This window comes from Ambystoma mexicanum, chromosome 6p (assembly GCF_040938575.1).
Source record: "Ambystoma mexicanum isolate Mex_15411 chromosome 6p, UKY_AmexF1_1, whole genome shotgun sequence".
NCBI lineage: Eukaryota > Metazoa > Chordata > Amphibia > Caudata > Ambystomatidae > Ambystoma > Ambystoma mexicanum.
The window spans coordinates 921,780,940-921,808,707 of NC_090935.1; positions in this window are offsets into that span (position 1 = coordinate 921,780,940).

The following is a 27,768-nucleotide window of genomic DNA, read 5'->3' on the forward strand; positions in this document are numbered from 1 at the left end:
AGCCCGTACCAGGTGGCATGGGCCATGTAGATATAGTGAATGTCCCAAGCAAAGCAAGGACCTGCAACCAGGCATGAGGGACCATAACGCCCGGTACCGTCCGAGCTGCAGGACATGAAGCCTCCACAACACCCCTCAGGGCCTGATTGAGCACATTGGGCTATGAATGTGCCCTATTACATAATTCCTTGTGGAACTCTCCACACCCAGGACCCACCATAGTAGCTAAGTGGGACTGGGCATACACATACTGCACAACAGTGAACCTTTGGGATCATGCTAGTTCCACATAACGTACACAATGAAGAAATCTCACCCGCATAAACGTCTATCAACTACATATTAGTCAGTCAACAAAAAAGCTGCGGAAGACACATGTGTAAATGGACACTTTCACAAACACATAAGTGAGTACTCACAATGTTGCAGCACACAACGTTGAAGCTGCTTGCATATGTACATGTAAAGGCGTTCAAAAACACCCATTTCCCCATACACCTGTATTGTGAACATGACCAGCATCCAATACACCAAAGCAAGCAGCTATAACTCAGCTTGCTTTGGTGTATGTGGAAGTACACACATACACACGTGAAGGAAGCTCCACAGTCATTACAACTCGATTGGCAGGCAAGGATGGTTCAGTGTAACAAACATTTACACAAGGGCTTTGGACTTTCGTCATATCTGTGGCCTTTCTGCTGCTGTACTACTTGTGTTAACACCCGTAGTGGGGACTGAGTGGGTTTTATCCACGGCATGTCTGTAATCAATTTGGTTGAGTCCATGATTGATGTGTCCATTAATTGATGTGGATTGTGATGTATGTTATTTTCTTGCCTGTATATGTGCTTGATGCACTTCATGCTGTAGACAGTAGCCTGCACCCTTTGCCTGTCAAAGTCACACTGATGGTGGGAGGAGTTCTGATGTAGGTCTCTAACATGGCCCAGTGACAACCAGCATGAAGACACACACACAGGGAACTTTCCAGCATTATTAATATGTTTTATGCCCTTTCTGCAGGAAAATGAGCCTCCAGACTACCTTTGCCAGCAGACACAGGGCCAAGTACTACTGAAACCTGGCCACGTTCGGTGGTGCAGGTGTGTGCATTTGTGCGCAAGCAGAAGCACAGGGCTTGTGCTCAGACGTCCGATAGAAGCAGACGTGTTTCTAGGAGCTCCAAGCAAGGTGAGCAGCACAAGGGGCCACACCGCAGCCAACCTTCCACCAGGCCACTGGCACATGCATGCTAAGTAGCGCCAGTGCTGGGGAGCTTGGCCAGATATTGCTGTAGAAGCGCACACTACAGCTAAGATGCATTGAGGGAGAAATGCCAAGTAGCTTTACAAGTTGTCAGGGGCACATGCAGGGGCCGTCGGACATATCCTTCAGTCCCCCCTGCTCCATAGAAGCTGAGTTATTAGCACAGTAGCGTTCCTAGCCAGAAACGTATACAGCGCACAGGGAAACACACAGCGAGGCATAGACTCGTGTGCAGTGCATATCATTTGCATGTGCAAATTGCCACTTGCACTACCTATTGTAATCCACGGCTGCCAGAACACGACTTGTACTGAAGTCGCACCTCGCTATACGCGTCTAGCAGCTCACCCAGGGACCATTCTATCATGTGTGATTCTTGACGCATTGGTCTTCCATTTACCGCATGCCCACGTGCGCCTGCCTTACTGCATTGACAGTGTATGAACCATCAAGGGGGCAAGCTAACGTATACGTACATAGCAGCAGACAAGTGTGTTTGCTTGTGGAGAAGTCACTTACTTTGGGGCATGAATGGTGTTGTGTGTGTGTTGTACACACACACAGATTAGTAACTCACGCTCTCTTTGCAGCATTGAACTGATCCTGTTACCAGACCTGAGAGGGTGCAGGCAGGAGGTCAGCACTCAATCCAGAGATAAGTCTCTCTTTGTCTTGCATTTGACTCATTTAGTACAATGTGCATGTAGAAAATGGTTTCTCTGATTGCGTATGTGTTATTGTCAATAGTTGTATTTTGTATTTTGCCTACTTTCCCTTGCCAATCCAGCTCCCCTCTCCTGCCCCTCTTTCCGGTTATCCTGAATACCAATGCCTGTCCAACCAACGGATCCCTGACGCTCTTTCCCCACTGTGATCTCGGAGGCCTGTGTACGTTTTACCTTGCAGGTGCCCAGACCACAGAGGGGGTGGTTGGTTTGTGCCACTGCTGCGCCTGGAGACCAGCGCTGTGACATTACCCATCAGTTGTTGCATCCTCATTGTATGTTGTTTCCTGAAAAAGGTACCCATCCTGTTGAACCATTGTTGAACTGTGCTACTTTGGTAGTTCTATCATTCTGCTTGACCATACTGGACTTTTTTTCCACTTCAAGTAATCTACTGGAGACTCTTCGAGTTTTCTTTTGTGCCCAGTGGCTTTTTCCTTGGTTTGGGGGTTTGGCTCCTTGGAGTTCTCTGCGATTTGGTATTTTTACCAGTCATTGAGGCCTCTGAGGGGGCTGGACCCTATTTACATGCAAGGTGGAACATGAAGACCAAGGGTTAGTGGGATCCTCTAGCCAGATAAACTAAAAGGGAGAAGGCTACATACCCCAGACACAGTTGTTCAGAAGGTCATGGTGATGTGCAAATGAGGGAGGGCCTTTTGTTGTTGGACAGTTAGCATGGGCTACAGTGTTTGGGCACTCTCTGACAATGTCATTGTGGGGTACTATGTACATGATGTGTTCTGCTGGTCAATGGCTATTCCTGTGTTGTATTTACTTTTCAGGTGTCAGGGGATTGTTGTGGTTTGACATGCTGGGGTGTACACATGGGAATGTTTGCATGTGATGTGTACAGGACACTGAGGGTCACTTGATTTCACATGCATATATTGAGTGCATGTCCCTACTGACATAAACATTTACACAATGCTCCACCACACGTACAACCACCCTTCCATGCCCAGAGGTGCACACAGAATGCATCTCGAGCACGCTCTGTCCCTGCAGCGCATGATCAATTGCCATTTGGGAATTGTGTACATGTGTCAATGGGTTGCTTCTTTTGTTTGTCCTTTTCATGTGATGCTCAAGGTGTATCCCCAACACAATGCTGCTCACTGTGCTGTGTGCTGACCAATGTGTTGTAGGAGACACACACAGCACACAGGTTAGGGAGTAGCCATTTTGCCTTGGCCAATGTGCATGTCAACTGGCATTCAGTCTTTTGATCATGCTAACATTGGGGGAAAGCATTTGTGTATGACTTGGTATGTGTGGGAGGTTGTTGGTCAGTCATTTCATCAGATTCCATGTCAGGCGTCATTGTGTCGGGCCACTTCCCATTTATCACATGTCACTTCTTATGTAATTGGTCATGTGTTGGGCTTTTGCTGTTGCATGCCATGTCATGGTGTGGCAGACAAGGGTGATGTGGGTTGGGAGGGTTTGGGTGACATACCAGTGATTGTCATGGCCTGTTTTGCAGGGGGTGTGTGATACACACCTTGCATGTGTTCCTTTTGGTCACACAGGATTGATTATGTTTAAGTAGCTAGAGATGCACACAATGTAGCACTTCCGTGGCAACATTCGCAGGGTGGTAAGGTTGTGACAGTTGGCTGTCTCTTTGTCATCATCGATTGTCACCTGGTGTGTGCCAGGCCTGTGTGCACTCCGCAGGGGTGTGAGTTTAGGTGAAAAATGTAGCCACAAGCTGGGTCCGGGCTGCCTCGCCACGTGCCCTTTCCCCTCCCATGAGCAGCACCTGTGCCTGTGGTTGGGGATGTGGGGGCTCCACCATGTCCACCGGTACGTCCCGCCGTGTTGCAACATTGTGCAGGACACATGCTGCCACAATGATCCTACTGGGGGTGCATATAGTAGCTGGCCGCCAGAGCGGTCAAGGGAGCGAAAGCGTGACTTGAACACTCCGAATGTGCACTCCACTATGGCCCTGTTTGCAATATGGGCAGCGTTGTATCTTACCTGGGGTGGTGTGGTGGGGTTCCGGATTGGCATCATCATGTGGTTGCTCAGAGGGTAGGCACTGTCCCCTGGCGAGGTGATGATGGTTGTGATTAGTTGGGTTTGTGTATTTGTGTGTGACATGCATGCATGTGCACAGGCAATTGTACTCACCTAGGAGCCATGTGTCAGCATGCTTCCCTGTTTCCAGGGCCATGCTCAGGGCGGACATTCTGTATATGAAACTGTCATTGGTTGAGCAAGGGTAGTTTGCATAGACAGAAGTGATGATTCCCATTGCATACAACCTGCACGTTGATGGAATGCCAGTGCTTGCGGTCTAGATAGATGTGCTCAGTGGCCCTAGGAGGACGTAGTGCCACATGGGTGCAATCTATGGCAACAAGCACTTTGGGGAAGTATGCCACCCTGTAGAAGTCCTGGACCACGGCCTGCCTTTCTGCAGGAGTTCTGGGCATGTATATGTGCCTGCGGACGAGGGGCGTGCAGTCTTGATTGCCAACACCTGGTGTAGGCAGCGTGACTGCGTGGCCTGTGAGACCCCCCCCCCACTATAGCAGTAGTCCGCTGAAATGACCCAGTGCCAAAAAAATGCAGGACATTGAGCACCTTCTCCAAGGGGGTCAATGCTTGGAAGCACAGGGTGGGTGATGTAAGGTCATCTTCTCACTCCCTGACCAGGTCTAGGATGATACGATGTCAGGGGTTTTTATGCTGCAATATTTGGTGCTGTGGGCTTAGGAAATCCAAGATGGCGGAAAGCCCACATTTGTGCCAGGATCCAGGAAAACCACACAGTTTTTACACACACCAAAATGGTCGCCTGACCTACCACCCACCAGTGCGAGCGTGATGGGCCAGGAGTGCCATGGGTGAAATATGTGCAAAAGGAAAAACAGCAGTGCCGGGTGGCCCAAAAAGCGCTTTGAAATCACCTTTGTTTCTCTGAAATGCAAGCTAAAAATGCCTATTTTAAACATTGCAAGATATTCGAAAATCTCATTGAACACCAGCAGATATTTGGCAGAATGTATTCTTGTGTGCATACAAAATTTGGAAAGAGAAACAGCCCAAAATAATGTTCATAATGAAACTGGCTGAGCCGTGGATGTCAGCAGCTGAAGTGAAGTTGGACTGAAAGACACTAAAATCTCAAATAAATGAGTGACCTACTGTTGAGTGTCACATAGTTTGCAACTGTTAAATGTCATAGTTTTGAACTTAGAATCAGCGTTCTAGCTGCATGTGTAAAAATTGTAAGTTTGATTTGGATGAAGAAAAAATTGGGAACAAAGGAGAAATTTAGCTAAAGCCTGGCTTAAAGAGATTGAATTCTGCCTGGCAACTACCCCCGACAGGAGTTGAAACTTGCTCAGCCACTCTTCCCAGGCCTGGCTGCATTCTGCTGCCCCCACCAAAGGGAGATGACACCTCTCTGATTGGATTAGGGGAGGAGCAGCTGGGGACTGCAGGAAACTGAACAATGAGCCTTCCTTGGCTCAGGCAAATGTTAAATTAGGGGGGGGGGTTGTAAATGGCTTGCTCTTGAGAGAAACGGGGAGGGGCAGTGCCTCTGTGAGCAACTTGAGTTGGAGGAAGTGGACAAAACAGAAATTCCACCATGTGCTTTGGGAAACCACACCCCTCTGGGCCAGAGCATCATTTTAAAAAAGATTGATAATTCATAGTACGGACTTGTCAAAATTATATAATTAATATCATTATTCTTGTGATTTTCCTGTGCACATTTTAAGAGGTGTTAGAACTCTGTACCATGTTCTGAGGCAAAACCCCATGAACTATGGAGATTGCAGACACGGGGTTCACGCTAGAAAAATGAAAATTTACTGGAATATGTGTAGAGAGGCGGTGTACATCTGTGTCATTTTTGGTAAAAATCCAATATTGGTAAACCAACCAAAAAGCGCAAAATGTTGTCATTTATTAATCCAAGCTCTTAGAAACATCAGAGTTGGAACAGAAACTACCTTATGTTATATATGATGTGTATATGTAATGTCAACCACTTGTGTATCTGGGAAATGTGTTTAGTTATGAAAATGATTCTCTAAGGTAAAAGCAAAGGGGAGTGTTCTTTTTGTATGCCATAAAGATGACACCTGATGACTCACTGCTCCCTTCTCAAATCAGGTCAAAGAGAAATCCTTGACCTATCAAATCGTGAGTGGGTTGGGCAAAGAAAGTTAGCATCCACACCCATTTTCAAAAGACATAAAAAGAGCCACTGGAAGCCAGACAGGGACATTCATTTTCCAACCTTCAACTGAATTCCTGCGCAGCACGCTGACGGAGAACTCCAGAACCCAGAACCAGAGATCCAGACCAGACCAGCAGAGCAGAGCTGACCCAGATAGCTGTGACTTCAGAACCAACTGCCTGGAGTCCAGTCCCAACCTGACCAGACCCTGACGGCCTATTTCCAATTCATAGTGTGAGTACCCAGCTAGAACTGTGCAGAACCCATCTCTTAGCTTAAAATAATCTGATTCAAAACATTTAACCTGCCCAAAACTGCATCATAGAATCGTGTGTTCATTCTCCAATTTTAAACCTGTAAAAGTGTCATTTTGCCATTTTGAATCATTATTTCATTTCTGAAAAACCACCTTCATAAAAGCGTCCATATCTCTTCAACCGTTAGTGATAGAAGCGAGATTTAACTTTTGTTTTAAAGCTGAGATTCTAAACCGACTTGCTACTCCTTATAGTTCCTCCGTAATTGCACTCAACACACACAACTAAATTGCCGCGATTTGACATTTTGCTTCATTTCAGCCACGTGTAAAAATATTTGTCTTTTGCTTCCATTACGGAATTCCGTTTTCAACCTGATAACCATCCCTGAATCATTGATAGGGTTGGCCTGAACTGATTTAAAGTATCTCTCACTCACCCTGAACCTCTAGAGGGAATTAAAAGCATTTTTAGCATATTTTTCACTTCATTGCCACCACATTAAAGTATTTTGGGCCTGTGTTTAAAAATCATCCCTGGTACTCTCAGCTTGCTGGGGGGGAATTGGAACTTTGTATTGCATTTTTGTTGGTATTCTTGAAGACTGTGTGCTCTCTTTCCATTTCCTTATATTGCATAAAGGGGGAAGTGAATTGTCAAAAGAAAAAGCGATCACATTATCTCTTGTTGAAATCATATCAAATTATTTCTGTGTTGCATTCTGTCCCACCTTGCATTTCCTTGAACCATATGAAGCATTCTCTGCTACCTTAGTCCTCTGTTCTTAGTCATAAGTAACCAAGAACTGTGCTACTGTAGGATTACCTATTGCTGATTACTGCTCATATTCACAAGTGTGCTATCAATATTAATTTATTATAAAAGTGCGATAAATCTCTATTGTTTAATTTTTCAAATAAACCTTTTTAATTTGGAAAACAAACCTACTTCTTGGCTCAGTGGGGTCAGGGGGATTCTAAGAGATGGGCGTTATACAAGGGTTCATCATCCAGATTATAACTTGTCATAGAAATATATAAATAAGGGCTTCCCTTGAGCAATCCCAGACAAGGCACTGGGCCTCATTACGACCGAGGCGGTAAGTTACCGCCTGGGCCGTGACTTTACCACCATGGCGTAAACTACGTTTACGCCATGGTGGTTGGCGGACTTACCGCCCCATTCCGACCTTGGTGGGGCGGTAAGTCCTCAATCCCCATTTACCCTTCCCCATTCCCATTTTTGCCCCATAGGGCATAATGGGAGTGGGGAAGGCATTAATTACGCCACCGTAAATTACGGTGGCGTAATTAACTCCATGGTCCCTTAGCGCCATGGATTTTAACACCTGCTAAAAGCAGGTGTAAAATCCGCCATGGCGCTAAGGGACCTCGTACTCAGGCGGTAAGGGTCGGCGCTGTTTACGCTGCCGTAAACCCCTTACCGCCTGGGTCGTAATGAGGCCCACTGACTTAGTGGGAATGCTTGATTGGAGTCATTAACAGAGTGGGGGCTCGTAGCTGGGGATTCTGGATTAGACCTATCACTTGTGCAGATTAATACAGTGTGCTAACTGACAGGATATATAAATTCTGTTGGATCACCACGCCGTGTTACACTGTAAAAACACCCCTCAAAGGAACGCTCTAAGGGAACGGTCTGTTTTGCAAAATAAAATACAAACTTCTGTAAGTCAGGAAGGAAATCAAGTTCCAGAATGACGACCTTGGTAGATATCAAAATAGCCAGAGAACACCTCTTACATAAGCTATTTGTGAGAGGTGAGTGGGCTCATCAGGACCAGGCGGTCTGGTTGCAGGCAATCACACCCCAGATCACTGAAACAGGGTCAGATACATGGAGAGATCAGGGTCCCTTACATGTGGCCCTTAGTGAACTATACATGGCCCCTAAGGCCAAGGATGGGCACAACAAGATTGCCAGGGTAGCGGCATATTTATATTTACATATGGGAGCCATACAGGACAAATGTGCTGAAGGCCAAGATCTGGCAAATAGGCAACTGATGGCATTAGAGAAGGCCCATTCTGACCTGGACTCTTCTGAGCAGAGGCTGCACAGGAGCCAGGATTCAGAAAATGATAGTAGACAGTACATCATTAAAATAAAGGAGGATATGGATATCCTGCAACAGGAAAAGGCTGACCAGGATACCAGAATTCTGGCTTTGCAGAAGGAGCACCAAGACAGTTTAGGCTCCTTACTGCAGTGCCAGAAAAAGCTGGAGCAACAGATCAATTTCAACAGGGCATGCACAGAGCAGGTAGCCACCCTGCAAATCCAACTAGACAGAGAGAAAGAGGAAAGCAATACATGGATTTTGAAAGACCTGGATACCCAGGCAGAGTTTGATGAAGAGCACCAGAAAGCTGGTGCCCTTCAACGGCAGAGGGTCGACCTGGCGGCACAGATGCAGGCTCTTACTCAGGAAAGGGATACCTTAGGCCAGGAAGTCTGCCACTTCAAAAGAAAAATTCAAGAAAATCACTTGGCCCTCCAGGGACTGGGTGACCTCCAAAAAGAGCATCAGAACTTGTTAGAGCACACCAGGAGGGTGGAAGATGCTCTGACAAGAAAGGAGCAGGCCAGTAGGGACAGTGCCCAGGAGGTAACCACCCTGCAGCAAAGACTGACCCAGTGCTCCAGGACCAATCAGGAAGCACAGAGGGAAAATGAGGCTCTGTGTCAATACAATGATAGGCTCCAGCAAAAGGTTGCCATGCAGGAGAGACTGATAGAGTCTAGTAAGGCTTTGGTTGAGGAACTGAAAGCCCAGGCTCTTGCATTGCAACAGGGAGGAGGGGCTTATAGAGATGAAGTTCGCTGGGAAAGGGAAACCCCTGAGCATAACCTCAGGAGCCCTATTACCAGAGGCCTCCACCTCTCCCAGTCCCTGGACTCTGCCACCCCCATGTCCCCTGGCGCACATGAGCACAGGGCCACAGGGATGGCAGATTACTATTCAGCCAAAAGTATGGGGCTCATAGGCCAGTAGCACCCAGGAATGGAGGGGCGGGCATCCGGGTATGGGCACCCCAGCACAATGCAATTTAGTGGGGAACCCCAGGAGAGTAGGCCCACTAAGGGCATCCTGAAAATCTCTGCCCAGTTAGGTCAGTGGGGGGGTACCCATCAAATCCTGGCAGCAAGGAGGGATCTGAAGACTCCTCTGAGCGTCACAGGACACAGGAGACCATGTCCCCACATTCTGCCAGCCATTCCCAGGCTCGCAGAATCCGGGAAAACCTGGAAGATCAGACAGGCACCACTGGGAGCAGTGCTTCTGAGTCAGAGGATGAATGGACCAGGGTTACCCGAACCAAAAAGGCCAATAAGGCAAAAAGGGCCTTGCTTAAGGACCCCTTAAAGCAGATCAAGGCAATAAGGAGTGTCATCACCCCTTATCACAAGAATGCCAAGTATTCTGTTTGGGAACACTTGGAGCTTTATGAGCAAAAGAGGGAGACTTTCCATTTGAAGGACAGCAGTATCTGCATTCAGTATGTAAAATGGATATTCTCCCCAGAATACTCCAGTTTCTTTGAGGGGCTGGAGGACCAAAACCATTCAAGATGGTCCACATATAGGGCGGCCATCTTGAAAAAAAATTATATTCATAGAAATCCTCAAGAGGCTCGCAAGGCAGCCTATAATTTGCAATGTGGGGAGGATCAGGCCCCACAAGAATTTGTGCAGGAGTTAAAGCGTTTTTTTTGCGCAAACTACCAAAAGGGTGCGCACCGACAGTAAGGAATTTGTTAATACGTTTTTCCATGCCTTACCCAAATACATAATGACCCAGCTCGTGAGAGATTTTCACAAGAAAAGATCTTTAATCTGGGTCATTTAAGCCACCCGCATCTATGAGGTGCACAAACCGGTGGAAAATAAGAATCAGCCCAAAAACCCCAAAACCAACAGCACCCCTGCTGCTGCCAAGGTGGCAGAGATAAAGGTTGCCCCCGTTTTAGATTTGGAGATGGGGGGCCTAAAAACCTGCCTGCACCGAATGATTCACAGCCCAGAAGGCCCTCGGGCCAGTCACAGACAGGGGGTCATGGAGGTAATCCCACAAATGGGGTCCCTCGTTCCCCTGACTATGTAAGTCCCCGCTACAAGGGAAACAGACCCATCCTGGATTACATGTGGACTCCTCCAGCCCAAGGGGGAGATCCAGCCAAGCACCTGACCCAGGGAACTTCCCTCCTAACTTCACACAGGGGGGGCAGAAATTCCCCAAACACTGGGCAGAACTTTTTTCCCAGGTATCCACCTAATTTCCAACCCCAAAATCATCTATCCTTCTTTCCCCAATTCCCTGAGCCCAGACCACAGAATCCGGGAGAGGGGAGGCCAAGGTTGGAGGGGTACCCAAATCTTCCCAACCCAGGGTATTACCAGAGAAGGGATAGCTACCCTTCCCGGGATCAGCCCAGGGGAGAAAACAGAACCCTGTGTCAGCCTGAGCAGGTTTCCCAACTTGAGCGCCAGGTCCAAAATAGGACCCGGGATCTGGGTCACATACTGTGGGCTCAACAGAACCCTCAGATGGGCATGCCAGTGCAGAATGACCCAAACTCTGGGCCTGGTGCTCCAGAACAATGATGGGGGCAGCACCCCGATAACCCACCGGTTCCCAGGGAGGAGGCACAAGGGGAAGGGGGGTGTAAAGCCTTGGAGGAAGCTTCCTTCCCAACTTGTAAACAGCCCCTGGAAAACCAGGAACCGGACACAAATTTTGTGGAGGAGGTACAGGTCTTCCAATTTGAGGGACAGGGGTCCTCAGAGGATCCTGGGAAAAGGATCTTCTCCTTCAGAGATGGGGGAACTCCTCCCAAGGAAAAATGGGTCCCAAGGGATTCCAACCCAGACTGGGTAGATGTGGGGATTGAGCTGTCGCCGCCCATCATTCTATCCCAGAACCAACAATACCAAAAACCCCTGGTTCCAACCCATCCTGGTGACTGCCTCCAAAAAGGGGGGAGCGGGCCAGGACCGGAACCAGGGGAACTCAAATATACTCTTTCAAGTTGCCAACTTTTTCTTGCAGATTCACATGACTCTCCACAGAATTCTGCCCAAATCTCTTCTCTCGCAATGTCCAAAACCAGAAAATTAGCCCACCAGTTGTCCAAAAAAGTGCATTATCTGTCCCCCCTCGAGGAGAAGGAGGGAAGATACTATGCCCCGGTACAAGTACAGGGGCAGGGTACAATTTTGGCACTGGTGGACACTGGATCCCAAGCTACCCTTCTGTCCAAAAAGGCCTTTGATGAAATAAATTCAGGAAGGGGGAGAAATACCAGATTCCTCTCACCTCTCTTCCTGGACAACTGCAGAACTTTGACAGGAAGGAAATTCCTGTCAAGGGGACTGCAGATTTGGACATTAAAATTGGGCGACACAAGGTGAAACACCCGGTCATAGTAGTGACTCCAGAGGGCACCCCTTGTTTACTAGGGAATGACCTCCTGAGAAGGTTGTCATCCCTAATAGATTGCGTAAACAAGGTCCTTGTTAGTTTAAACGGCACATGCCACATGGTTGAACAAAAATCTGACCAAGTAGAATTTCACTTCCAGAGCAACCAAATTCCAGACGTGACAGTAACAGCAGTCGGACAACAGACTGGTGACGGGGGGTCCTCTCTATTTCTGAAAATCAACCTTCCCTCCAGTTTAAGGTGGTATTCCACATTGGAAGGAAATACTCTGAAATTCTTTACTAATCCACAATCAGACATTCCCACTCTGATAGTCTAGAAAGAGGTGAAATCAGCTCAGAGCCTGGCTGATATTCAGCAAATTGGAGAGCAGTTGTTCATCCCTGTCCAGTTAAATGATGGGAAGGACTCTGTTCTCACTCAAGTGTGTGTGAACAACGGTAAGAGCTTCATCAGCAAAGCCATGTTCCGCCAACTCCCAAAAGATCCAGCCATTCCCACATTCAAACTGATAGACAAATGGGAAATGGATCTGGAAACACCCAATTCCAAACATCTCCTGCCAAGCAGGTGTATGCTCAAAATCTCCATTGGCAACAAGAACATAGTCCATAATTGTTGGGTCGTGCGAGACATCACTGCCACCTTTTACTTAGGCAGTGACATTCTCAATCGCTTTGCCATTAGTTTGGACCTAATAAACTTCAAAGCTTGGTCCCAATTAGCGGATAATCCCATGGGCTTTGATGATCCAGAATAAGCATTTAGGTCAGCTCAATTGCTACCTTATGTAGTTGAAATTCAGATTAAGGAGGAAGTCACCATCCCAGAAAGGAACCGACAATTCTCCCTCGAAGTGAAAGTTAAAAGAGGACAAAAATTGAAAAACCCTGATGCTTATACTCATCTAAATGCTTTCCTCCAACAGCAAGGGTTGGGGGTAAACCCAACACCATTAGTCAATATAGAACATGACACCATTCCAATAGAGGTGGATAACAGCAACTGAAAGAGTATTACTCTAGCCGCGGGCACCATTATTGGAATGGCGGTTGATGACCGACATTTTTCCATTGATTTAGGGAATGAACTGTTAGGACCGATCCCCAAGGACTGTTTTGACAGTGACAGTGATGACAATACAACACCAGGCAGGATCTTTACCCGGCATGGGGGGAGCATCCTGGTGTACACTTCTTGCCCTTATGGTAAGGAAGATGTGACTTGTGACTTCAGAGGGGATGAGGTGATTTTCCAGGTCCATGAGGGCTGCCTTTCCCACCTGAAGCCTCCAGTCCAAATCAGCACTCTGACCAGGGACTTCTCCACCCAGATGGAGGAGGCCGCTGAGATAGCAAAACCAGAAGTCTTTCCAGGCTTCTGGAAGATGGTGGAAGAGAGAGTCAACCTAGCTGATGCCTGTGTGACTCTGGAACAGAAGCAAAAGTTGAAACAGGTTTTCTTGGATTTCCAAGATCTCTTTGCGGTAGACTCATATGACTGTGGTCGTACCGACATCCACACAACAACAATTCCCACAGACCCTGGCATGACTCCAGTGTTTGTGAAGCAATATCGTTTGCCTCTCGCATTCATGGAGTCCCTTACTGAAATAATTAAGAACCTTGAGTCCCGGGGGATAATCCGTCCAGTACACAGCACCTTCAATAATCCGGTGCTGGGAATATTGAAGCCAAACGGCCAGTGGAGACTCTGCACCGACCTTAGGGAGCTCAACAAATGGGTCCATACTTCCCAATGGCCTCTGCCCTACATTGACCAAGGGTTGGCCCAGATTCAGGGGTCACAGGTATTCACTGCAATAGACCTGACCAATGGATACTGGACCGTACCTGTCAGTAGGGAGGACCAATACAAACTGGCTTTTACCTTTGGGGGACAGCAGTACACATGGACCCGGACTCCCTTCGGATACCTCAACTCCGGCAATTAATTCAACATTTTCCTACACAAAGCCATGCCCGACCTGGGTGCGAGGGGTAACCTGGCTTATGTAGTTGATGTCCTCATTAAAACCTCAACTGGTGAGGAACACATAGCGGAGATCCGTTATGTCCTGACTCAGTTGAGGGCCGCCGGAGAAAAACTTTCCTTCCAAAAAGCACAGTGGTGTAGAACACGTGTTAATTTCTTGGGGCATGAGATTACTCCTCAAGGTCTCTGTCCCCAGAAAAAGAAAGTGGAAGCACTCCAGAAACTAAAGGATCCCACAACTCTGCGGGAACTAAGGAGCCTCCTTGGACTGACTAATTACAGGAGAAAGTTCATTGAGGGCTACACAGAGATCACCAGACTCCTGATTCATCTTTTGAAGGGGGGGTCAAGTGGGTATGGGGTGCAGAAAAATCTGAGGCACTAAGACAACTCAAAAGAAGCCTCTCACAAGCGCCTTGCCTAGCTTACCCTGTCAGAAACAAGGAGTTCTTCCTGGAGACAGGGTTCTCTAATACGTGCTTGACGGCAATATTATACCAAAAGCATGACAAGGTCAATAAAGTAGTCTCTTATGCGAGCAAAACTTTATCCTCTGTGGAGGAAAAATTCAACGATTGTGAGAAGGCACTCATGGCAACGGTGTGGGCATTGAAGAATTACCGCCCGTTCATCCAGGGGGAACACATCATAGTGGAGACTCCACACCAGCCTCTGCAATATCTCCAAAGTGAGAGAATCCGGCCCGGAAATGTGAGTAATTCCCGAATTACTTCCTGGATTCTGTCAATGCAAGGCTTTCCTGTGGAGGTCAGATATGGCCAAAACAAGAAGAGTCCCCTCGCGCAAGGTCTGGCTGACTTGCATGATTGTGCCAGAGAAAACTGTCTTGAGGACGAAAGTCTAAAAATCAAGGACAACATGGAGGCATACCTTAATTCCCCACACAAAGTCTTTGAAGAGGACAAGTGTGAGGGAATGCCCACTATCTATGTGGATGGATGCTCTTACCATGTTGACAACAACGGGGAAAAAAAACTGGTGACCGGCGTAGGGAATGCATGGTTGAATGAGTCTCCAGAACCCTCCGCTGGGTACAAAATTGGTCCCCAAAGTAGTCAGGTGCCAGAGTTGATGGCTGTGCATCAGGCCATCCTCACTGCTGTCCAACATCAACTCCACGAACTGGTCATAATCACAGATTCGGATTATGTACGGAACGGGTTCGTGGAGCACCTGGTTAATTGGAAAACCAGAGGCATGCTATGTGCTAACAACAAACCCTTGAAACATGGGAAGTTGATCCAAAACATTGATGATCTGGTCACCTTGAATAGGATGACCATCTATTGGAAAAAGATCAAGGGTCATTCCAAAGTAGAGGGACCAGACAAAACTGGAAATGACTTAGCTGATCAGCTGGCCAAAACTGGGGCCATCCAAGGGGATCTAATAGAGATTAAGTCCCTGTTAGGGGAAATCCAGGTCACGGCTATCACTAGGTCCCAGACAAATGCTCACAATGATCTTTCAACTGCACAATGGAGTACGGAGACCCCTGCTGCTGATTTAATTACGGCTCAGAAGGGGGACCCAATAATTGGTAAGTTTTACCAACACATTGAGGACACTGAGAACTTTCCCCTGATGGATACCGATTACATTGGGAAGGAGGACCTTAGAGGTTGATTAAATGTCCAAAAATGTTCCGAATACAAGACGGGTTGTTGGTAAGGAAATCCCAAGCTAGCCATGATCAGTGGGTGGTTCCTACCTCATTCCTAAGCCTGATGTTAAGTCACGCCCATGATGCGGCCACAGTCGGTCATAGGGAGTTTCACACAACACTGGAAATCTTAAGAGAGGTTGCATAATGGCCACACATGGGGCAGGACCTCGACCAATACTTGAAGGGGTGTCTGGTGTGTGCACAATTTCAGCCATCATCCCTCACACACCGTGCGTCTCTCCAAAAGAGTGGGATGACACTGCCATGGTCGGATTTGCAAATCGACTTCCTAGGCCCTGTGATTCGCTCGTCTAGGGGAAACAAGTACATGTTGACAGTAACATACTTGTTTACAAAGTGGGTGGAATGTCTCCCCGCCCCAAACTGCAAGGCAGAAACAGAAGCTGCCCTGATGATTAACCACATCTTTTCCCGTTTTGGTCTACCTCAAAAGATTGAGTCAGACAGAGGTAGCCATTTCACCAACGAGGTAATGACAAAGATGTGGGAGATACTGGGGGTCAAAAGGAAGCTACATATTGCTTACCGGCCAGCCTCTTCTGGTGCAGTGGAGAGATACAACAGAACCATTGTGAGCACATTAAAAAAGTTTGTGGCAGATTGTAGGCCAAGTTGGGATATCCGATTACCTCTGGTCCTAATGGCCATCAGATCTACCCCTTCATCTGCAACCAAAATGTCACCATTTGAGTTGATGTCTGGACGCAAGACGGTGCTTCCCCAGCATTTGCTCTACAGGACCCAAGAGCAGACGTTGATCAATGCCTCCACAACTCATGAGTATGTGGAGAATTTGAGGAAACACCTCCAATCTGCTTTTGCCTATGCACAGCGAAATCTAGAAAGATCAGCTGATAGCATGAAGACCCATTACGCTTTGAAAACTTCCAGGAAAGTATATAATGTGGGAGACCGGGTCTATCTATACAATTTCCAAAGGAACCAGGCCAAACAGTGAAAATGTTTGCCTACATAGAAGGGACCCTTTGAAATTATAGACAAGATCTCCCCAGGTGCATACAAGATCCGCATCCCCAAAGGTAGTCTGGCGGAAGCGGAAGACAAGTGGGTCCAAATAAATCAGTTAAAGTGTTGCCATCCCAGACACACTCTGCAACAACTGGAGGAATCCTCTGGAATCCCACCGGGGCCGCTCCAGAGTAATTCAGTTCCAACCCGAAAATATCCCACATACAGTCTCTAAAATATTATGATTCTTAAATGCCAATGTATCCTGTTATATCTTGTTTTTAAAATAAGACTGCAAAATGTATGCTGATGTATAAAATGTATATGTTCGCCGCACCATTAATATTGGTGGAAAAATGTCTAGGTATGTGTATTGCCGCTTTGCTTTATCATCCTAGGAGAGATGAAACCATGGAGACCGACCACGGAAGACGACCTGGGGACCGGGAGCAAAGATCCAATACTCCCATCAGGACCGGCAAGGAGAACTGATCGAACAACCCTGATGAAGGAAAATGCTGAACTGTGCCATCTGCGGAATCGAAAGAAGATGATGCGGACATCCCAGCGCGTGGATCAAAACATCCTTTGCACCCGACTTCCCCTCGACTCAAAATCAAAGCATAGTCAGGCGGGGGGTTTGTCAGGGGTTTTGACCCATGTTCGAGTTATTATGCTGCAACATTTGATGCTGTGGGCTTAGGAAATCAAAGATGGTGGAAAAGCCCACATTTGTGCCAGGATCCAGGAAAACTGCGCAGTTTTTGCACACACCAAAATGGTCGCCTGACCTACCACCCACCAGTGCGAGCGTGATGGGCCAGGAGTGCCATGGGTGAAATGTGTGCAAAAGGAAAAACAGCAGTGCCGGTTAGCACAAAAAGCGCTTCGAAATCACCTTTGTTTCTGTGAAATGCAAGCTAAAAATGCCTATTTTAAACATTGCAAGATATTCAAAAATCTCACTGAACACCAGCAGACATTTGGCAGAATGTATTATTGTGTGCATACAAAATCTGGAAAGAGAAAGAGCCCAAAATAATGTTCATAATGAAACTGGCTGAGCCGTGGATGTCAGCTGCTGAAGTAAAGTTGGACTGAAAGACACTAAAATCTAAATGTTTAAAATAAATGAGTGACCTACTGTTGAGTGTCACATAGTTTGCAACTGTTAAATGTCATAGTTTTGAACTTAGAATCAGCTTTATAGCTGCATGTGTAAAAATTGTAAGTTTGATTTGGATGAAGAAAAACTGGCAACAAAAGTTACATTTAGCTGAAGCCTGGCTTAAAGAGATTGAATTCTGCCTAGCAACTACCCCCGACAGGAGTTGAAACTTGCTCAGCCACTCTTCCCAGGCCTGGCTGCATTCTGCTGCCCCCACCAAAGGGAGATAACACCTCTCTGATTGGATTAGGGGAAGAGCAGCTGGGGACTGCAGGAAACTGAACAATGAGCCTTTCTTGGCTCTTGCAAATGTTAAATTAGGGGGGTCATAAATGGCTTCCTCTTGAGAGAAATGGGGAGTGGCAGTGCCTCTGTGAGCAACTTGAGTTGGAGGAAGTGGACAAACCAGAAATTCCACCATGTGCTTTGGGAAACCACACCCCTCTGGGCCAGAGCCTAAATTTAAAAAAGATGGATAATTCATAGTACGGATTGTCAAAATTATATAATTAATATCATTATTGTTATTTTTCTGTGCACATTTTAAGAGGTGTTAGAACTCTGTACCATGTTCTGAGGCAAAACCCCATGAACTATGGAGATTGCAGACACGGGGTTCATGCTAGAAAAATGAAAATTTACTGGAATATGTGTAGAGAGGCGGTGTACATCTGTGCCATTTTTGGTAACAATCCAATATTGGTAAACCAACCAAAAAGCGCAAAATGTTGTCATTTCTTAATCCAAGCTCTTAGAAACATCAGAGTTGGAACAGAAACTACCTTATGTGATATATGATGTGTATATGTAATGTCAACCACTTGTGTATCTGGGAAATGTGTTTAGTTATGAAAATGATTTTCTAAGGTAAAGGCAAAGGCAAAGGGGAGTGTTCTTTCTGTATGCCATAAAGATGACACCTGATGACTCACTGCTCCCTTCGCAAATCAGGTCAAAGAGAAATCCTTGACCTATCAAATCTTGAGTGAGTTGTGCAAGGAAAATTAGCATCCACACCCATTTTCAAAAGACATAAAAAGAGCCACTGAAAGCCAGACAGGGACATTCATTTTCCAACCTTCAACTGAATTCCTGCACAGCACGCTGACAGAGAATTCCAGAACCCAGAACCAGAGATCCAGACCAGACCAGCAGAGCAGAGGTGACCCAGATAGCTGTGACTTCAGAACCAACCGCCTTGAGTCCAGTCCCAACCTGACCAGACCCTGACGGCCTATTTCAAATTCATAATGTGAGTACCCAGCTAGAACTGTGCAGAACCCATCTCTTAGCTTAAAATAATCTGATTCAAAACATTTAACCTGCCCAAAACTGCATCATAGAATTGTGTGTTCATTCTCCGATTTGAAACCTGTAAAAGTGTCATTTTGCCATTTTGAATCATTATTTCATTTCTGAAAAACCACCTTCATAAAATCGTCCGTATCTCTTCAACCGTTAGTGATAGAAGCGAGATTTAACTTTTGTTTTAAAGCTGAGATTCTAAACCGACTTGCTACTCCTTATAGTTCCTACATAATTCCGCTCGACGCACGCGACGAAATTGCCGCGATTTGACATTTTGCTTCATTTCAGCCACGTGTAAAAATATTTGTCTTTTGCTTCCATTACGGAATTCCGTTTTCAACCTGACAACCATCCCTGAATAATTGATAGGGCTGTCCTGAAATGATTTAAAGTATCTCTCACTCACCCTGAACCTCTAGAGGGAATTAAAAGCATTTTTAGCATATTTTTCACTTCACTGCCACCACATTAAAGTATTTTGGGCCTGTGTTTAAAAATCATCCCTGGTGCTCTCAGCTTGCTGGGGGGGAATTGGAACTTTGTATTGCATTTTTGTTGGTATTCTTGACGACTGTGTGCTCTCCTTCCATTTCCTTATATTGCATAAAAGGGGGGAGTGAATTGTCAAAAGAAAAAGCGATCACATTATCACTTGTTGAAATCATATCAAATTATTTCTGTGTTGCATTCTGTCCCACCTTGCATTTCCTTGAACCATATGAAGCATTCTCTGCTACCTTAGTCCTCTGTTCTTATTCATAAGTAACCAAGAACTGTGCTACTGTAGGATTACCTATTGCTGATTACTGCTCATATTCAAAAGTGTGCTATCAATATTAATTTATTATAAAAGTGTGATATATCTCTATTGTTTAATTTTTCAAATAAACCTTTTTAATTTGCAAAACAAACCTACTTCTTGGCTCAGTGGGGTCAGGGGGATTCTAAGAGAGGGGCGTTATACAAGAGTTCATCATCCAGATTATAACTTGTCATAAAAATATATAAATAAGGGCTTCCCTTGAGCAATCCCAGACAAGGCACTGACTTAGTGGGAATGCTTGATTGGAGTCATTAACAACGAGGTCGAAACCTTTACCTGCCATAGACGTGGTCGTCAGGCCTCCCAAAAAGGCTGGACCGGGGCAAAAAAATGCAGAGGCTGGCTATTCTCCTCCTCCTGTGGTGTCCCACGATCAGTGCTGCGACAAATGGGGCATTCCTCGTAGCTGTATATACGTGTTTGATGTTGCGCGCACTTTTATACTGCACGCGGGGACGCTTCCGCCTGCTTTCCTGTGGCGGACGTGTTGATGCCTGTGTGCGTCTTTTAGCGTGCACGGGTTTCCCGTATTCGATTCCATGAATACGTGTTGGTCGCGTGTGTTCTGTGTATTTCCCTGCAGTACTTCCCCAGTTACGCCTTCTTTTTCGTGCGTTGTTCCCCATTCTGCATGTTACAACCCGTGTCCCGCCCCCTTTTTGGTGTGTGCGACGACGTTGTGCGCTTTCGCTGTGCGCATCGCGCACAGTGTTCGGGATGTTGATGTGACGTGTGCGCCCTTGCGCGCCACGCTCGGATTTGGCTCACATCCCGCAGTAAACACGCGCAAGCCCTTCCATGAATTGCACGCGTGCGCATGCGCTTGCTTTTTCATGCTTGCGCCGGCTTGCGCCATGATTTTCGGCGCACAGTTGTTCCAGGAATCGGCCCTTAAAAGTCAAGGCAAACAATCATGAATCATAAAAGAGAAAAACCTAACAAACTAATAATATTATAATAAGTCCAAAAATCTAAAATGGCTTGAAATGTATATTGAAACACAGACAAACATGAAAATATAAACAGCTTGTAAATACAAAGTTACACAATTCAAGCACAAGTTCAGTAAAATACATCAAGATGTATTATAAAGCGTACATATATTAAAAAATATCATAACATATTTTAATTTCTTTTGGACAAACAGATTTCTATTTAGATATTAAATAAAAAAAACTGCGACAACAAATGTAAGTAAAATAGCTTCAAAATTGTAAAACACTTATTACGATGCAAAAGAGTATTGGACATTTAATGTACTTCTAAAGAATTGTGGGAAGCTTTTTAACTTTATACTTTTAAAAACAAACCGTTTCAAAATAAAATGTTGAACAAAATATTCACGTCATAGTATGTTTAATTGATTTACACATTATGTGCATGTGCATACTGTTATGATGTTGACTGTGTTGGACATCTCATGTTTGGTTTGTCATCAGAAAGGGAGGAGATGTGTTATGATGTTGCTTAGTGCATTGGTATGAGATGGCATGGAAAACCGTGAAGGTGCTTGGAATGTTTGCCTATGAGACCAGCTCCAGAGTTCCAATGCTATCAGTTGAGCCTGGGTGATGGGACACAGTGGTTTCTCTATGCTTAGCAGCTCATGTAACTTATAATAAAGGTCTTACAAGTAACCTAGGAAGTCCATTGAAGCGGCTACATATGTATATATATATATATGTGTGTGTGTGTTGGTTATTGCGACTCCGTTGTTATGTTTGAGTCGCCTTTCCCATAGGAAGACCACGTTTGTGAGGCGTATAACTTTGGTGCTGTTCTAGGAAACCACATGAAAATTAAAAGAAAATGTACAGACCCGTCTTTGAATCATTTTGGAATGTTTAGCACGATTTTTGTCTGATGGGGGCAAAGGTACGGACCTTCACTGTGCTTGGGCCTATAACTTGGGCCCGATCCGTTACCACCCGATCTAGGCCACCGAACAACAGGTGTATTTGTCAGGTTTGTCTAGCCAATCAGGGCCCACTCGTGTGAAACGTCAAGTTCATCTGGGTTCGTTAAGTTAGTCAGAGGCCACACATTTTATAGAGGAGGCTTGTTAGTATTCCTCTTTTGTTGTATTTGCTAGGCTGTGAGGGAAGGTATTGCAAAGGGCGGGGTCACACTGATGGTGCGTTTGGAGCTTGTTAAAAGAGTTCTGAAGAGTTCTATTAGTTTGTTGTTGGTCGGCTGTTTAGTCTCTTGCTGTTTAATGTGTTTTTGAAGTCATTGTTTCTGCCCTTTGTCTTAATGTCCGTTCAGTGTGTAATATTTTGTTAATTTTCCTATTGTGCTTTTGCATTGTGTGTCCCCTTATACAATTTAAAAATGCCAAAACAAAGTTACCTGCACCTATTTGTATTCCCTCCAAAAACCCTTTAAAATCACCAATTCCCCTTCTGTGTATTTGTCATGTACTCTTTTGAATAGTACAGTAGTTGTGGGATTTTGTTAGTATTGAATAGTATTTTAGTTTTAGTTCTAGTTCTTTAGGAGTAGGATTGTTTGTTCCCTTGGTTTTTCACTTGTTGGTTTACTTATGGTTTTCTCTGGTTCTCTTTGGTTTTCTCAGAGCTACACACATTTGAGTTTCCAGGTTCAGAACAAACACGGTTCAAGCAGTTGCCATTTGTAGCAGTCAGGCCTGGCATAGAACACTGGAAGAGGAATGTGAAGAAGGCTGGGAGGATGAGGAGGAGTATCTGCATTTATGCTCATAGAAGGAAGAGGATACCCGATGATGGATTGATGGATTAGGAGAGGGAGGAACCTCATGCTCTTTTGGCTGCTGTTCACATACATGGGTAAAGAGCATCATAGATCCTCCGAGTCAGTGGTGGAGGCTGAAGAATTGGGGGAGGCATCAGGAGTTTGAGAGGAGGCAGGGTTATCAGAATAGAGGCTGGTGGTGATAGAGGCAGGGTAAACCATACCTTACAAGGATGTCCCCAGAGAGTCAGGGGAAGCAAGACATCATGTGGAAGAGGCATTGGGTGAGCAGGAGGGTATTTTTTCATGTGGTAGGTGGGGCGAGCCACAGCAAGCGCCCAGTAGGAGGACAGTGGGATCACTCCTTGTTGGGGTGGGAGGCATAGAGATGGACATTGTCTCCAATCACAACTGTTAGGGTGCTACTGCAGATGAGGGGAAGGTCTGTCAGAGGGAGGATCCGGGGGGACCAGCCTGCAGATGTGCTGCAGCAGCTGATCAACATAGCTGACAATGAGGAGGAAGGGCAGGTAAAGGAAGAGATGTTGGTGGAGTAATATGACATTCCAGTAGACTAGCCTTGATAGAATGGGATGGGAACCCCTCTCAGCTGGGGGTAGGAAGCCTACTATGGAAACATTCTACCCCTTAGGTGGATAGTGTGAATTGAGGGGGCCCCAATTCCACCACCCCCACATTCCTGCATGTTTGTGTGCAGTACACTGTCATCTCAAGCCTAGCCTCAACCAAATACTTGTTAGTGTTTCTCTGTTTGTTCTAGAGACAAAACACGTATTCCAGGAGGCAAGCAGTAAATCCCAGGAGAGAAATCAGAGCCAGCGCCCCATGAATCAAGTGGGGAAGATAAGAACTGTCAAACTGCTGGAGAAGGTAAGATGGAGAGAGAGGCAGGAGTACCACTTGAAAGGCAAGAGGAGCCAGGTAAAGCTAACCAAATGTGCAGCCAAGAGAAAACCCTTGCAGGTATAGCAAAATGCTCTGACATGTCTACACAACAAGGCCAAATCCTACAAGACCATGAGAGACTAAAAGGGGAGAAATATACACTCTACCAGGTCTGACTAACTTGGGGATGCCCAAGATTGATCCCCCTACTGTGACAAATCAACTTATGGGGTACCAGTGGTCCCGGGGTGAATATCGGTTTCTAAACCATCAATTAGCCTCACACCTCTAATGCACCAGAAAGCATCCAAACAGATTGGGATAACAAGCCAATTATAAACCTCCTTGTCCTATTTTAGTAACATGGAAGTAATGGCAGGCCTATCTCCAAAAGGTCGTGGATCATTGGTTAGATGCAACACAGCAAAAATACATTTATTTCCCAATGATAAAAGGGACTGTCCAGTCAAGGTTGTATCAAACATATCTACATTATCTATAACAGACAGTTCTAGCAACACTACAAAATACAACTCACCCTGTAAAGGAATTCAGAGGAAAGACAGTATCAAAGATGGAAAAGGGATGCACTCTGGATACTGACAGGAGGGTAGTCGGTATGGTAAATAACTACCACAGATGGTTAAGGTTTCTTGGCTTCAGCACACAGGTAGGAAAGGGTCTTAAAATGTCTATAGGTGCCTTCTGGGAAGTACCAGGGGGACAGAACCACAATGTACCTTTTGCTGTAGGTGTCATTGGTGTTTAACAGGGTTGTGTCGGCTTCACAGCTCCTTTCAGGCTTCTGTGACAGAGTTTGAGAGGGGAGTCAGTGGCGGGTATCAGGCAGCAAGACAGTTCGGCGAGCTAAGCTTGAGAAACGGCTGCAGGGTCACGAATCGAAACCTCCTTGCTGATCAGCGGTTATGAAGCACTGGTTGAGACGTCTCAGGTTTCTCTCAGCGAATGCAACATGACAATGGTCAGTGTTGCAGTCGGTTGCTGATCCAAGAACTCGACTCACTCGAAAATGTCTTTAAGTCAGACGGCGGTAGATGCTTGTTGTTGAACTTCTCCCAACTTCTTCACTGGGCCTGTGTCGTCATTTAAGGTGGATGGCCTAAAGCTAAGGAGTGTGTTAGAGGCAGCTGCCTTGCCCTTGGCGGATGGCCTAAAGCTAAGGAGTGTGTTAGAGGCAGCTGCCTCGCCCTTGGTTTCGGGAACAGAGACCTTCTCGCACTTCCTGTCCAGGGAACTTGCTGCAGAGTCTAGCAGAGCACACTGTGTGCTGGCTTGATACCGGTTCAGGAGTAGCTGTAAGCTCTTCTGAGTTATTTTCTCCCTCTCATCCCTTCAGCCAGGGTCGAAGGATGACTTCTTCTGTCTACTTCTTGTGAAATCTTCAGATAATCTGCCAAAAGAAGGTTTCAGCCCTCTTTAAAGCCAAGTGGGTTGCAGAGTTTAGTGTAGGCTATGCCTACCTTAATGTACCAATCCTGGGGTCCCTGCCAACAATCTTCTGTATGCCTGAGGTCATAACTGAGCGCTTTGTAACAGGAAAGGTAAAGGGGTGAAAATAGGAACATTCCGTGCCCCAGAACTAACATCTCTGGACCCTTCTCTCAACAGTAAGAGCTCTGGGCACACTCCCTTGTGCTCCTACCTCCCACCCATCTTCCTGTCTGTTGTGTTCAAAGAGTCTTTCTGGTTAATGGTCCTCCCTGTGTGGTCCCTGTTAAAGCACAGTTCTCCCTTGAAGCTGCTCTGAGACCAGACTCTCTGGCCACTGCAAACCATATTCTTGTACCTTATGAATGGGGTCCCCCTAGTGGGGTGGCCTACTGTAAACAACAGACCCAGACATGACAGTGCACTTTCCTTGATACCGAGAGACAGGAGCTCGGTTCAGAGTGACACCGTTGCATATGAAAGTTTGTTGGGTTTCCTGTCTCTGTTGTTATGCTCTGCAGCCAGGCCCCATGTGGGCTTGTTTGAAGTTGTCCTAACAAAAGAGCAGGGCGGTCCATGGAAAATTTGTCAGCTAATCAGGTTGATCATGGCATGGGAATGTTTGGTCCCCCCGTTTCTGTAGATGGCATTGTGCTCTCCTCGGTTGTCACATTCCAACTAAATATTACAGGGACGGACGGTGCCTATAGGCATTGTCCAGTTCAGAGTACACAGGTCTATACTTTGTCATAGTGTGAGCACAGGAAAATGTGCAGTGATTAGCCCCACACATTTTCCTGATGTTGGTCTGCTATCATTCCATTTAATAACATGTTTAAAAAAGCCCATTCGAGGGAACACCCACCATGCATATGGTTGAATTTCTCACATATACGAATACAAATACTTACCATACTGGAACACCATAATCACTGCACAACAGTCCTGCCTCATGAAAATCGGCTGTGCTTTGCCCACTACTTAGACCTTTACAATGCTTAAACACGCCTTGGTGGGGGCGACAAGGGGAGATTGGCCAGAGTAAGTAGACCAACCACCTGGGAGGAGAATAAGTATAACAGGAACAGGAAGTGTGGAAGTTCTACTGGAGTCCCCCTGACACTGCAACCCCATTTCAATATCTGATTCTATGGTTGGCTACATGGTTCCTAGGACCTTGGGGCTTGGGGCTTTTGCCCCTGGGTGATTTCAGCACTCTACATTAGTTTTATAAAGTAGGCAGGTGGTGGATGTAATTTAGTTTTGACTTCATGAGGGGGTGCAGCCTGTTTCAACACATTAGTAAAGCAATGTCCCTTCTTTGTAGCAACTGGATGATCATGTATATTTTTAAGTCCTGCTCTCTGCCATTTAGATTTTGGGTCATTCATTTGTTTATGGAAATCGGAAAGCAGTCCTAATATGGAGATTGTGCGGGTGTTAAATAATTTGCTCTTTGAAGTTGAAGAAGGAAAGCGCAGGGGACATTTTAATTCTGTCTCGTTTTCACTAAAATGCCTTGCAGTGTAAAAGGAAGGCTCTAAGGGCTAACACTTTTATGCATTACGTTTGCACTCCACAGCATGTAAAGTGACCCCTAGCGTATTTTTAAATCATTGTATTACATTCCTGCCAATTGTAATGTGCTAAATTACTGCTCATGACACTTAGCTAATTGTATTCCATTTCTTGGAATGTAACATGACCTCAGGAATATGTATAGTATATGACTGAATGTATTCTCATTTTTGGTATGTTACTGGGCTTTTTGATCATTGTGTCAACATATTTTCCTACCTTAGGATCTAACTGACTGTGCCCTATGCATTTGAGATTTCTCTGTGGCATAATTGGACCAGCGAATGAGTGTACTAATGTATGATTTTATCCTTAGTGTTCCCTTTTCCTCTCGACTCTGAGCCTATGCTATATTACCTACCATCACGTAGTGGGCTTACATTCTAGTATATGGGGTGTGTTAGGTCTTTATTGGCAATGACTGTTTGTAAACATACACTGTGTGTTTACCATATGCTATGTGTAGCCCATAGTATGTATTACACATAATAGATATTATATGTGTGAGGTTATAATCAAGTGCATATTTTTCAGTATAGCTGTGTGATGCATTCGGTGTGAGTAACTATTGGGAATGGCTGCACTTCACTGCTAGCCTTCCTCCCTCCCTTAAGTTAAGCCTGGCTGCCCTCCTATAGCTAGCATTAGAGTCTGTGCTCTGTTTGTGCAGACTCCTTCGGACAAATCTCACTAACAGGGGGAACTAGAGAACTTTCTGAAAAGCTCTGGGCCAGATCCTGAGAACTTCAGCAAGCAGCTGCACCCTACAAAAGAGTCTTAAAACCTTATGGGGTGGCTGCTCATGGTGGAAGAACCTGAGCACCTTAAGGGGTGGTTGTGCCCTGTGAGAGAACATGCAAACCTTAAGTGTTGGCTGCACCCTTTGGGAGAACCTGGGAACCTTAAGGGGCAACTATGTCCTGTGAAAATGTATGAAAACCACTGTGGATGGCTTCTCCTTTTGGAAGATGACAACCTTTGACAAAAGTGTGACCAGGATTCTAAAACATTAGTTGCACTATAATCAACAAAACACAATGTGTAAGGAAGCAATTGATCAAAGCCTCTCAGTCACAGTCACTAACCACATAAAGCACTAAAAGAAGCAACCCTGCTCCACTTTTCACCGTGCTGGGTAACAAATCATCATCCAAGCTGGTGTGCGGGTTATGGATATATGGCATTCCAGTCCTCTACAATAAAGTGTTTGTTCATTTTTATAAATGTCAATTA